At 51.6% G+C, this 9,782-nt stretch overlaps 1 protein-coding gene across 4 annotated transcripts in view; it reads left to right on the forward strand.

The window, feature by feature from the left end:
- LOC108555577 (basement membrane-specific heparan sulfate proteoglycan core protein) overlaps positions 1–9,782 on the forward strand; it is a 154,560-nt gene that overhangs the window by 128,266 nt on the left and 16,512 nt on the right. The gene's annotated exons all lie outside the window — the stretch shown is intronic.

Raw genomic sequence — 9,782 nt, forward strand, 5'->3', positions numbered from 1 at the left:
AGTTTCATTTCACGGCAGCCAGCCTGCGGTGGCTCGTTGTCGCGTTAAATATCCGCGACGAGCACTTCGATCTTCATCCGCTTGCCTGATCAACGGCACGTAATTAATTTCACCGGCGATCGATCATTCGCATGGTCCATTGTTGTCGCGCGTTTCCGCGGTTCCTCTTCAGCTGCGACTTGGGGCTTGGTTACGCGCGCGACAAATTCCAGCCAGCGATTCGCGCAGGGCGTAGCTAATTGCAACGAATCGTATTAATCGACGACACGATAAGGACCATTTACCGGCGCACACCGCATCTGCAAATAGCGATCCGACGTGCACCGTGCACGCGCATCGCGAGCGATGTTAAAGGGGGTTAACAATGTTTAGAGTACACTAGAAGACACCTCTTTGCTAGAGCGCAGCGACGGGGAAATTGAATTTTCAATACGCTAAATATTCACGAACACGACGACGCATTTCCATAACGGGCTGAACACGCGTCCAACATAACTTTTCCATTTTACATTTTCCCCCTCGGTCTTTCCGTCCATTCAGCAAGGATGATTGATCGATTACCGATGGAAAGCGAAAGTGACGTAACAAGTTGCGCAATCGACGCCGCGAAGACGGTGCATGTAACAAAAGGGGGCTGGAGGGTAGCAACAGGCTTCGAGTCGTACGGATACACACCTGCGACTGGGAATATTCCTTCCCGCTGCTTTGTATTCAAAACAGCGCCAACAGAGGAACAAAGATTCCTATGAATCTCGAACCCGAGTCTTTCCGTCTGGTATATTCATGGCCGCGTTTTCCTCTCGATTCGCGCCTGTTTCCAGAGACACTTACGTCGATGTATAGAGCAGCCGCGTGTGGTCCGTAAATTCCACGTCGAGTTCGCGATTTAACCCCCCCTTAACGATATCGGGGAACAGCCGGTTCGAAAATGCCTGCTCCCCGAGGGAATGGAATAACGGATGAGTATGCAGGTGCGAACGCGACGCAGGACCTCGCGGGGGGACGGGGGTTTCGAAGCAGCTCCGATGCCGAGGACGCTCGACCGTCGGGGTGAATTTCTATTCCGGGTCACGCGGCGGTGTTATAAATTTATATCGCGAGTAAATCTGAATTCAAGGACGATACGTCGGCAGAAACCGAAGACACCTCGTGATCATCGATGAGAAAGGACGACCTCAAAGGTGGGAAACAGGACGAGGAGGGGGACAGGGGGGACGTATCGAGGGACCGGGAAAGGAGGATCGTGCTGGTCGAACGACGCTGCGAATGCAAATTTAACTTTTCCTTTCGCGCGAAAGAAGCGACGCCGATGAAAGCCGAAGAGGGGGTTGGGTTGCCGACGTTGCTGGATGAGGCGGTCGAGGAGGAGCGAGGGTGGGACGACGGCAGCGGCACGAAGCCACCCCTTCGATCTGACAAGCGGAGCTTACGTAAGCGACAGTCGCGCTGTCTTTCAAATTACTTTGCTGTCCCACACGCTCGCCCGTGAGTTTCAGCGCGACTTTTCGCTTCGGCAAATTTACGACTTCCACCTACAGCTTCCTTGCCACCGATTCGCGAATGCGTTCCGCTCCCAGCGAATCGCTCGACCTTCTCCTGCTCCCTCGTCTCGAGAAACGTCGCAGGGGCGAGGGTGGTTGCTCGAGCGGATGTTCGCGAGAAAATCGCTCGGCGAGAATGCAGCGAAGATTTCCTGCGGCACGTCGTTTCGTCAGTTTCGGATAGATCCTTGGCTACTCGCGCGAAGGATATATCGAATCTTCCTTCGCGTGTGCGTGGATTACTCGCTGTAATTGGAAAACTCGCGGAGTATGGAAAAATGTAACGACGCGATGCGGGAAGATCGGATTAACGTTGGCGAAAAACGAATCCTACTTCGCGTGTGCGTGGATTACTCGCTGTAATTGGAAGACTCGCGGAGTATGGAAAAATGTAACGACGCGATGCGGGAAGATCGGATTAACGTTGGCGAAAACGCGTAGAAGTTGTTTTTCGTGCGAGGGAAATGTTCTGCTCGATATCTCGGTGGAATAAATTTCCACTGCACGGGAAATACCATTTTCACGCGGGAAAACAATGGTTTCGGATGGGTCTTACTCGAATTGCCGTTGCTCGCCGTTACATTCGTGGCTGCGAGACGAAATAGGACGATTTCTCATTCGGAATGAAGAGTAACGCTCCCTTCACGACCTCCCTCGTTGTTTCGCGCTTCCTGAATATCGACTTTCCTCCCGGAGCAATCGTTAGCCGGTGAAAACTTTTCCTCAAAGTCCCGTGACGCGTGGATCCCTGGCTCGCTGGTTCCTCTGGAACACCGGGAATCCGGAGTAACGGCAAACGACGGATAAATCGTTCTAAATAGCTGTTGAACGCATCTCCGATTCGGGTGTGATCTGTCTGCCAGATTACAAGCAAATTACATCGAATTTGACGGCCGGCTAATGCAGCAGAGATCAACGTGTCCCGTGTAATTTACGTAACAGCGTCCATCACGTTACTTATTAACGTTCACGCGAGCATGAACATTGAATTATCGTGGAACAACGTTTCCCATTACGTGGACAGGAATTTCGAGTACGCGGGAAATTAATCGAGCCGGTTCGTTCGCAGATTCTTCCACGAGGCTCAGCCTAGAAATATCGGGATCGAAGGCGAGACTCACGCTGGCTCTTTAGTTTTCAACGCGCGCCCTGCACCCTCGCTTGTGTCGGCTTCGATCGCATCGGTCAATTTAGTCCGGGACTGTCGATTAAACCGTGCGCGATACTTTTAATGGCGACGGCTTGTTTCCTGTCTGGAACGACCATTAATTTTAGGCCGGGGCCCGCGATATCGATAGCAGAACAGATGTCCGTTCCGTTGATAAAAGCGCGTCCATAAAAGTGAGCTTTACAGGATAATAACACGTGTACGCTTGACGTATGTGTATTCTCCGGCCGTCGGGGCTGCAACAAATGAGTATGAACGTTTTCCAATCAACCCGGCATCAAAACTGGTCTGCGAAAAAAAAAAAAAAAAAGTGGAAAAGAGGGAAGAAAGGAACGCTTGAAAATCCAGTCATAGAGAGTCGAAAAAAGCAGACACAGAGAGCCGAATACTTCGCGTGCTTCAAACGATTTCCATCGGCTCGTGTGTTCCGCTATTTCCCGTAGCTTTCCAGGAATTTTAACCGGAGCTTTATAATTGATCGAGCTTCGCCTCCTTCCGCGGGGCGGATCCGGGCTCGCCGTTAAGCGCGGGCAAAACCTTCGCGATGATAATTAACCGCCAACACCGAGAGTATACTCTGCGCGGAAATCTATACACGGAGAAATAATCGGCAGGTCTCGAACCGATAGTTTACCAGGGTCCGGCCGCAAAATCGCAGGCCATCCGCTCGAATTTACTTTCCACCACCGAATTAAGCGCTCGAAATCCATTAGCCGGCTAATCTCGTTTCTTGCCCGGCTCGGAATGCCACGGTTCCGTTGAATTTCCGGCGTCGCAGAGCCGACGGCGCGTGCACGACACAGAGCCATTGGTAAATCGGCCATATCCTCGGAATTCTTCCGAAAATACGCGACCGGTGACAGGATGAAAAGCGGACGGAGGAACGCGAGCACCGGTCCCGATATATTGCTTCGTGGCGACATAGTAATAGCAAGCGCCGCTGCGGAGACGGCAAAGTAAACAGGTGATCGATATTGTTTGATTTATGCGCCGCGAGAGCGTGTGGGGTGATCGCTGCACGATCACGAAGTGTTTTCGTAGCCTGCATTCGCAAGCAATGGTCGAGGTTACGCGTCCACTCAGCCGCGTCTATTCACGTGCGGCTCTGTCACTGAGCGAAATGTACCCACACACTTGCACCGTGTACACGTACACGCGCGCCGAAGACCGACTACCTGCCCCGAATTTCTAATTTTCGATATTGACAAGCGAACGACGCCAACCCCTTTCACCAGCCATCCGTGCCTTGCCACCCACCCCTCCACGTGGCCGCCCTCTTTTTCCACGAGAGACGCCCGTGATTCGCGCCAGAGCACACGCGATAGTCGCGCAGATTTATGAAGCACCCGCGGTTTCCCGTGGACCTCGCGTGCAGAATTTTAAGACAACGAACTTTCCGCGAAACTTACGCAGAGACAGGTGCTCGCGACTTTTTCCATCGATCGACGAGTAGAAACTAATTTTCAAGTTTGAGATCCCTTAATGAAGACATTGTACACGTCCGATGTGACGTGACTGAATCAGGGGTAGCAATTGGGAGGGTGTACTCTCGAGGAAGTTTCCGAGGAAAACATAGTAACCCCGATCTTGTAATATGATTTCTGGAAATCTCGGCTAGCAGAAGGGTGTATTAACAAGGGTAGGGATGTCCCCGATCAAATTCGTGCCCGTTGTTCCCGAGGAAAAAGGATTCCAATTCTGTATCCAAGGCATGGAGTATGCCAAGTGTTCCCATGTATAATTTCGAAGCTGGAGAACGCTATTATTCCATAGACGGCTCCACCGTGTCCGAATAGGGAGGATCGCGAATATTTGGCCGACTCTCGGAATAGTTGAAAGATGAGGGTGCGAAAGGGATGATCCGAGGATCGCAAAGGCGCGAGAGAATGCGCCGAGCTGAAGGGTAGGAGATCGCGCCGGGATATATGAGTTCGGGGGAAAAAGACGTCGTTACCAGAAGCTCATTAACGAGAACTATCCCCAGGACAGCCCTAGCCGTAGCTTGCAGCCGAGCCAGAAGCTTCCGGTGCATGTAGTCCGCGTGTTAGGCCACGAGGAAGCTGCGCAGCTCCGATACTAATTAGTCCATCGGTTCGATCGTTCACCGGTAGAACTCTCGCTTCCTCTTCCGGCTGACTTCTTCTCGTTAGCCAGCGTTCTCATTTTTCTTCGAGCTCCTCGCGGCCAACTCTGCCCCGCGCAACAAGACGAATTCGTCGCGCGACGAATTTACGCGGAAGCGGGGCAAAAGTTTGTTAAAAGGAGCAGCGGATTCTTTATTTTCTTCCGTTTTATTTCGCCCCCCGTTTCTTTCTCTCCGCCGGCTTCCTTTTTCCTTTTCCAGCGTTTTCGTCCTGGCTTTCGCGCGAGACTAGGCGAAATTTGGCCCCGTGCCATGCCTAACTACCCCTCCGTGAACGCTTCAGGTTGGCGTTCCTGAAGTTCGCCCAATTACCAGGCATTAGTCTCGTTTCATCTCGTCGGGGGCGCGAACAGCGCAATTTCCTCGGCGCTTCTGCATTCGCTATTATTTCATTAGGGAAGCCCGATACTTCAAGACGCGGAATACCCTTGTTTTCGCTGAAAGAAATTCGAGTAACTCGATTCAATCGCCGGAAATCGGATTTATTTCGTATAATGCGGAAACGTGCGCTTTGTTGCGACGTTAACGTTCCGCGGCGTCTATTATTATTCGAATAAACAGGCGCTTTAAACACGGAACGTTTCTCCTTGTAATTAACGTTCAGGCGCATTAGTCGCTCGGAAATTGTCGGTTAACGAGGGTACTCGGCATAGGTGTATTTTCCGTTTGCTTATTCATATTCTCTTCGTTTACATCTGTAATTTATTTATTTGCCGTGCGGGGTTGCTTCTCGTTTATCACTCCGATGTTGAATTCGTGATAAACGAGCCAGGTATACGCGGTCGAGGTACTGGGTAGATTATAATTTTACGTCGAATCGTGTAATCCAGTGAAGAATTGCCATTTTGCCTAGTCGGTGTACCTAGCGTTATAAATGTTGGGCCCTCGTGCGTGGCCATATAGCAGGTACGGATGGTCAGGTAATGAACGACCGTACGAGCGAGAAGACGAGCGATGGAGGCGGGGGATGTATAATAGCCCGGAGAGTGGGGCAGAGAGAAGCCGGAATCGATGGGATATTCAAGTAATGACAACGATAACGACGGTGACGATAATCAACGAGCAACACCCACGTCGAACACAGTTCCCTGCAACGACGACGATGACGAACGACAGCGAGGGCGGCCATTAAATTGATACCACCCGCTAATTGGTATCTCTAATTTCTCTCGGTTGTGTACTAGCTTACGATAAAATGATCGCCGGATTACTCGGCTGATCGGCTGATGAATAATCCCTAGTCGCATAGATCTTTGCCGTACGATCCGACCAACTTAGTTTCGCAAACGATTTCGCGTCGCAGTTCCAGCAGATCAAAGACCTCGCCTAATACCCTCACAGTTTTCACCCTAACGTGATCCGAGACAACGCGACTACGTTTCACGAGCAACGCCTTAACGTCGTTCCATTTTCCAACGCCGTTGTACTCTTATCCAGCGCCGTCAGTCAATGTTTGTCGCGCGTCTACCGCGTAGAACGCGCAGAATAAAATTCAGGCAAACCGATCTGCCGCCCCTAAACTGATTGACACGCTCAGCTGCGTGGATCCCGCGAAAGAGGTGAGGGTGAAATAAGAAAAACGTCGGAGACGATGGCGCCTAGATAAGTACAAGTGGAAACCTGCATCGAGGCGTCTTTAAATCGAGTTTACCAGCGGAGAACGGTTGCCATCGTTTCCAGCGTTGCACCCTTCCGCACCCCCGACTCCGACGCGGACGAGGACGACGACAACGACGACAACGACGACGACGACGACGCTAGGGTGGTCGCGTACCTGCGTGGAGAAATTACAGGAAATTACTCGGAATTTTATCCCGAGAAATTACCGTGAATGGCTGGCGAAATCATCGTAGCCTGGATGCACCGGGGCGAGGTCTCCATTTTCCTGGCACGAAGGGAAACGGTTGAGACGCTTCGTCACTCGCAACCCTCCGCACGGAAACGCGACACGACTTGCCTGCGTGTCGAGGCCGCAACAGTCGTCCCGTTGACGCCGTTTAGAAAATGCCTGCACGTACGTCGCGACGCGGATCGCGCTAGGGGTTGAGACAGGCTGCCGCGGAAGGGAGACGCGAGGAGGAAATATTCCGTGGCTGGCGGAAATTCTTCGTATCCCGGGGAAAATTCGTTCGGTTCCCAGCTGCGTTCTATATTTCTTCTTTTCCCGCTGCCTCTTCCTCCTTCCGCTGGTTAAACTGCTACGTGTCCTTTATCCTGTGTCTAGGCTCCTATGTTTTCCTCTTTTCCCATTCGTCGTCTTTCTATCGTCCTTTCTCTCCCTCTCTCTCTCTCTCTCTCTCTCTCCTCGCGAAGAAGCCCTGTTTGATTCAAGAGTACCGGAATCTCCGGAGAATCCTGGAGCGAGTAACGCTGCCGGATTAATAGGAAATGAAGATCGCGTTGAAGGTGCACGTAGCTATTCAAAGAGCCGTCTTTCCAGGTCGCTTTCGAGTTGGCCTAAGCAGAAAATGGCGAGTCCTACTGCTGGCTTCGAATACCCAAAGCCACTGAAAGGCTTACGCTGGTTACCACCCGGCAAATTGCGCTCGGAGATGTTTTACGTTGCGCGCGCGCTATCGTCGGCATCTAGCCCTCGCAGCCAACCCCTGTCGCTCCTTGATCCCCGTTCCTTGGCTCACGGACATGGTGCAAGGATTGAAACGGAGAGTGGCGAGAGAAGAGATGCAGGTAACTCCGTTCTCCATTTTCCACGGTGTTTCGTGGAACAGGACACCCTTGTTTCCCGCGACTAACCTGCAGTCACTGCAAATGGCGTTCTTTGTTCGTCGGTAATTTCTCCTGGCGGAATGTGCAGGGTAACGCGGTTGTTCCCAGCTCGTCGGATCTTTTAACGAGCTTTCAATCTTTATCGAAGCAACTTTTCCGAGAGTGTAGGAAATTTATTTTTAGCGAGAAAGGAAATTAGTTGGACGCTACTTCGGCAGTTGAGAGTGCCTCGAAGAATGTCGGAAGGGATCGTTGACTCGCAATCGGATCCCTGCTATCCGAACTCTCGGTAAAGTGTAATTTCCAGTTGCGAACGGGGAACGAGTTCTCGCCATGGGCTGGAATTTGCACCGCGTTTCGCCATAGAGCTCAAACGATATTTGCGTACGCTCGTATCCCGTTCGCTTTCCCGTCGGAAAAATATCTCGGTAATTAAAATGGCGGCTCGCGGAGGAATGTTCCGGGCGTGGCGCTAGCAGCGGCCCCTTTTGCTCCCGGATTTCTCGCCTCTTTGTACTTTAACGCGGGTGGAATTCCGCGATATCGCGCAGAGCACGTAACATTCTGGTTCTACGCTCCGTAATCTCGGCGCCGAGAGGCGAGTTCGAAACTATAAGATGTCCGTGGCTGACTTACGAAGAGATTCGACCTCGTGGGGCAACGGCGCGAGAGCTGGAAGATATTTAATTTTCCCCGACGGAGCCGGTTCACTAGATATAAAAGGCGCGAAGTGATAACTGGCCTATTCCTCTCGCAGAATAGACTGCATGGCGCGATAAAGAATAGTCGTGCGCGAAATTTATACTTAACGGATTCCTCCTGGTCTCTCTTTGCCCCCGACTTTTCCTAGCCATCGGCGTCCGCCCGCTTTCTCCTTTCTCCCCTGCCTCGTTTCATATCGCTCGTTACGGCTGCTCGAATTTGCGGAATAAATTCGCGGAACATCCCCGGCGTGAAACGCGGCCTCGATTCGTATCAAAATAACGCGAATTCCGTGCGGGTGAAATTCTCCGGCACAAAAAGAAATTTCACCCTCCGAGAATTCGAATCTCGCGGGAGAACGAATCATTCCTACGGATCCGAAGGTCGGCGGAATTATTTCAAACGACCCGCCGACGTCGTTTAACGCGGGTATCCTTGGCACGTCGGACCACGGTCGGGGACCACGCGGACCGACGCGGGTCGTCGACGTCGGGGCACAGGGTTCCCGATTAATTCGTAAAACGAAACGGCGCGAATCCTTATCAAACGACCAACGTCGAGAACTTCTCGTGGAATCGGAAGGTTTCGTCGACGTGTTCCTTCTTGTCAGAGAAGGATTGCATTCTCCGCGTGTTCGTCGAGCCCCTGTTTCCCTTCCGTTCCATCCAGCCCGTTTCTCTGCGTCACGGAAGGATGCAGTGGAGAATAATTAACGAGGGTGAGAAGATCTTCTTCCCGTGGAACATACGTTTAACGAGCCCCATCGCTGGGGGTTAGAAGTACCGGCATCTATAAACGAGCGGCGCCTGGAAAGGGGGTGCTTTAAGGGGTGACTTTCGGCAGAGAAGCAGCCGTCGCCGACCGGCACGTACTTGTGTAATTGTCGAACGAGCACTGCAGACGTTTAACGATCAGCCATAAATGTCGATAAGCGGATAGAGCCCGGGAAATTTCGGGCATTTTTCAAGCGTGATCATGGCGGCCGGAGTTATCGGGACCACTTTATTAAATTTGTCGGACGTCTCTATCGATTCACTGCGGTCGTTAACGCGGCCAATTATTCGCCGATAAAATGTTCAAATTTTAACGCGATAAAATCTTCGCACTCCGCTCGTTGCGTAATCGCCGATGATCATTTTTGGGAAATAGGTCCGACGCGTATATCAGATTTCGCGATAAACGCGTTAAATATAATTCGTCGAATCTCTCGAGTTCTGGAGCAAGGCGTACGGAATGATCTTGATACGCGCTCTTCGAATAAGCTCCAACGACCTTAATCCGATCCCTGAATAACCCTCGGATGATTTTCAAATGATCTTAATGATCCCGCTCGAATTTCCGCGAACTTACCCCGGTAAAGAGGACAAGCTCCACCGCGTTCCCTAGCAATTTTATTTCCCGATCCCGAGTTGTGTCTATTTATTTTAAAAACCAGTGTACGTGCATCCGGTTCGTCGTTAGCGGAGGTGCGTCGAACGTAATCCTTTAATTAAATTCGGCA

The sequence above is a fragment of the Eufriesea mexicana genome, unplaced genomic scaffold (genome assembly GCF_001483705.2).
Source record: "Eufriesea mexicana isolate 0111107269 unplaced genomic scaffold, ASM148370v2 scaffold124, whole genome shotgun sequence".
NCBI lineage: Eukaryota > Metazoa > Arthropoda > Insecta > Hymenoptera > Apidae > Eufriesea > Eufriesea mexicana.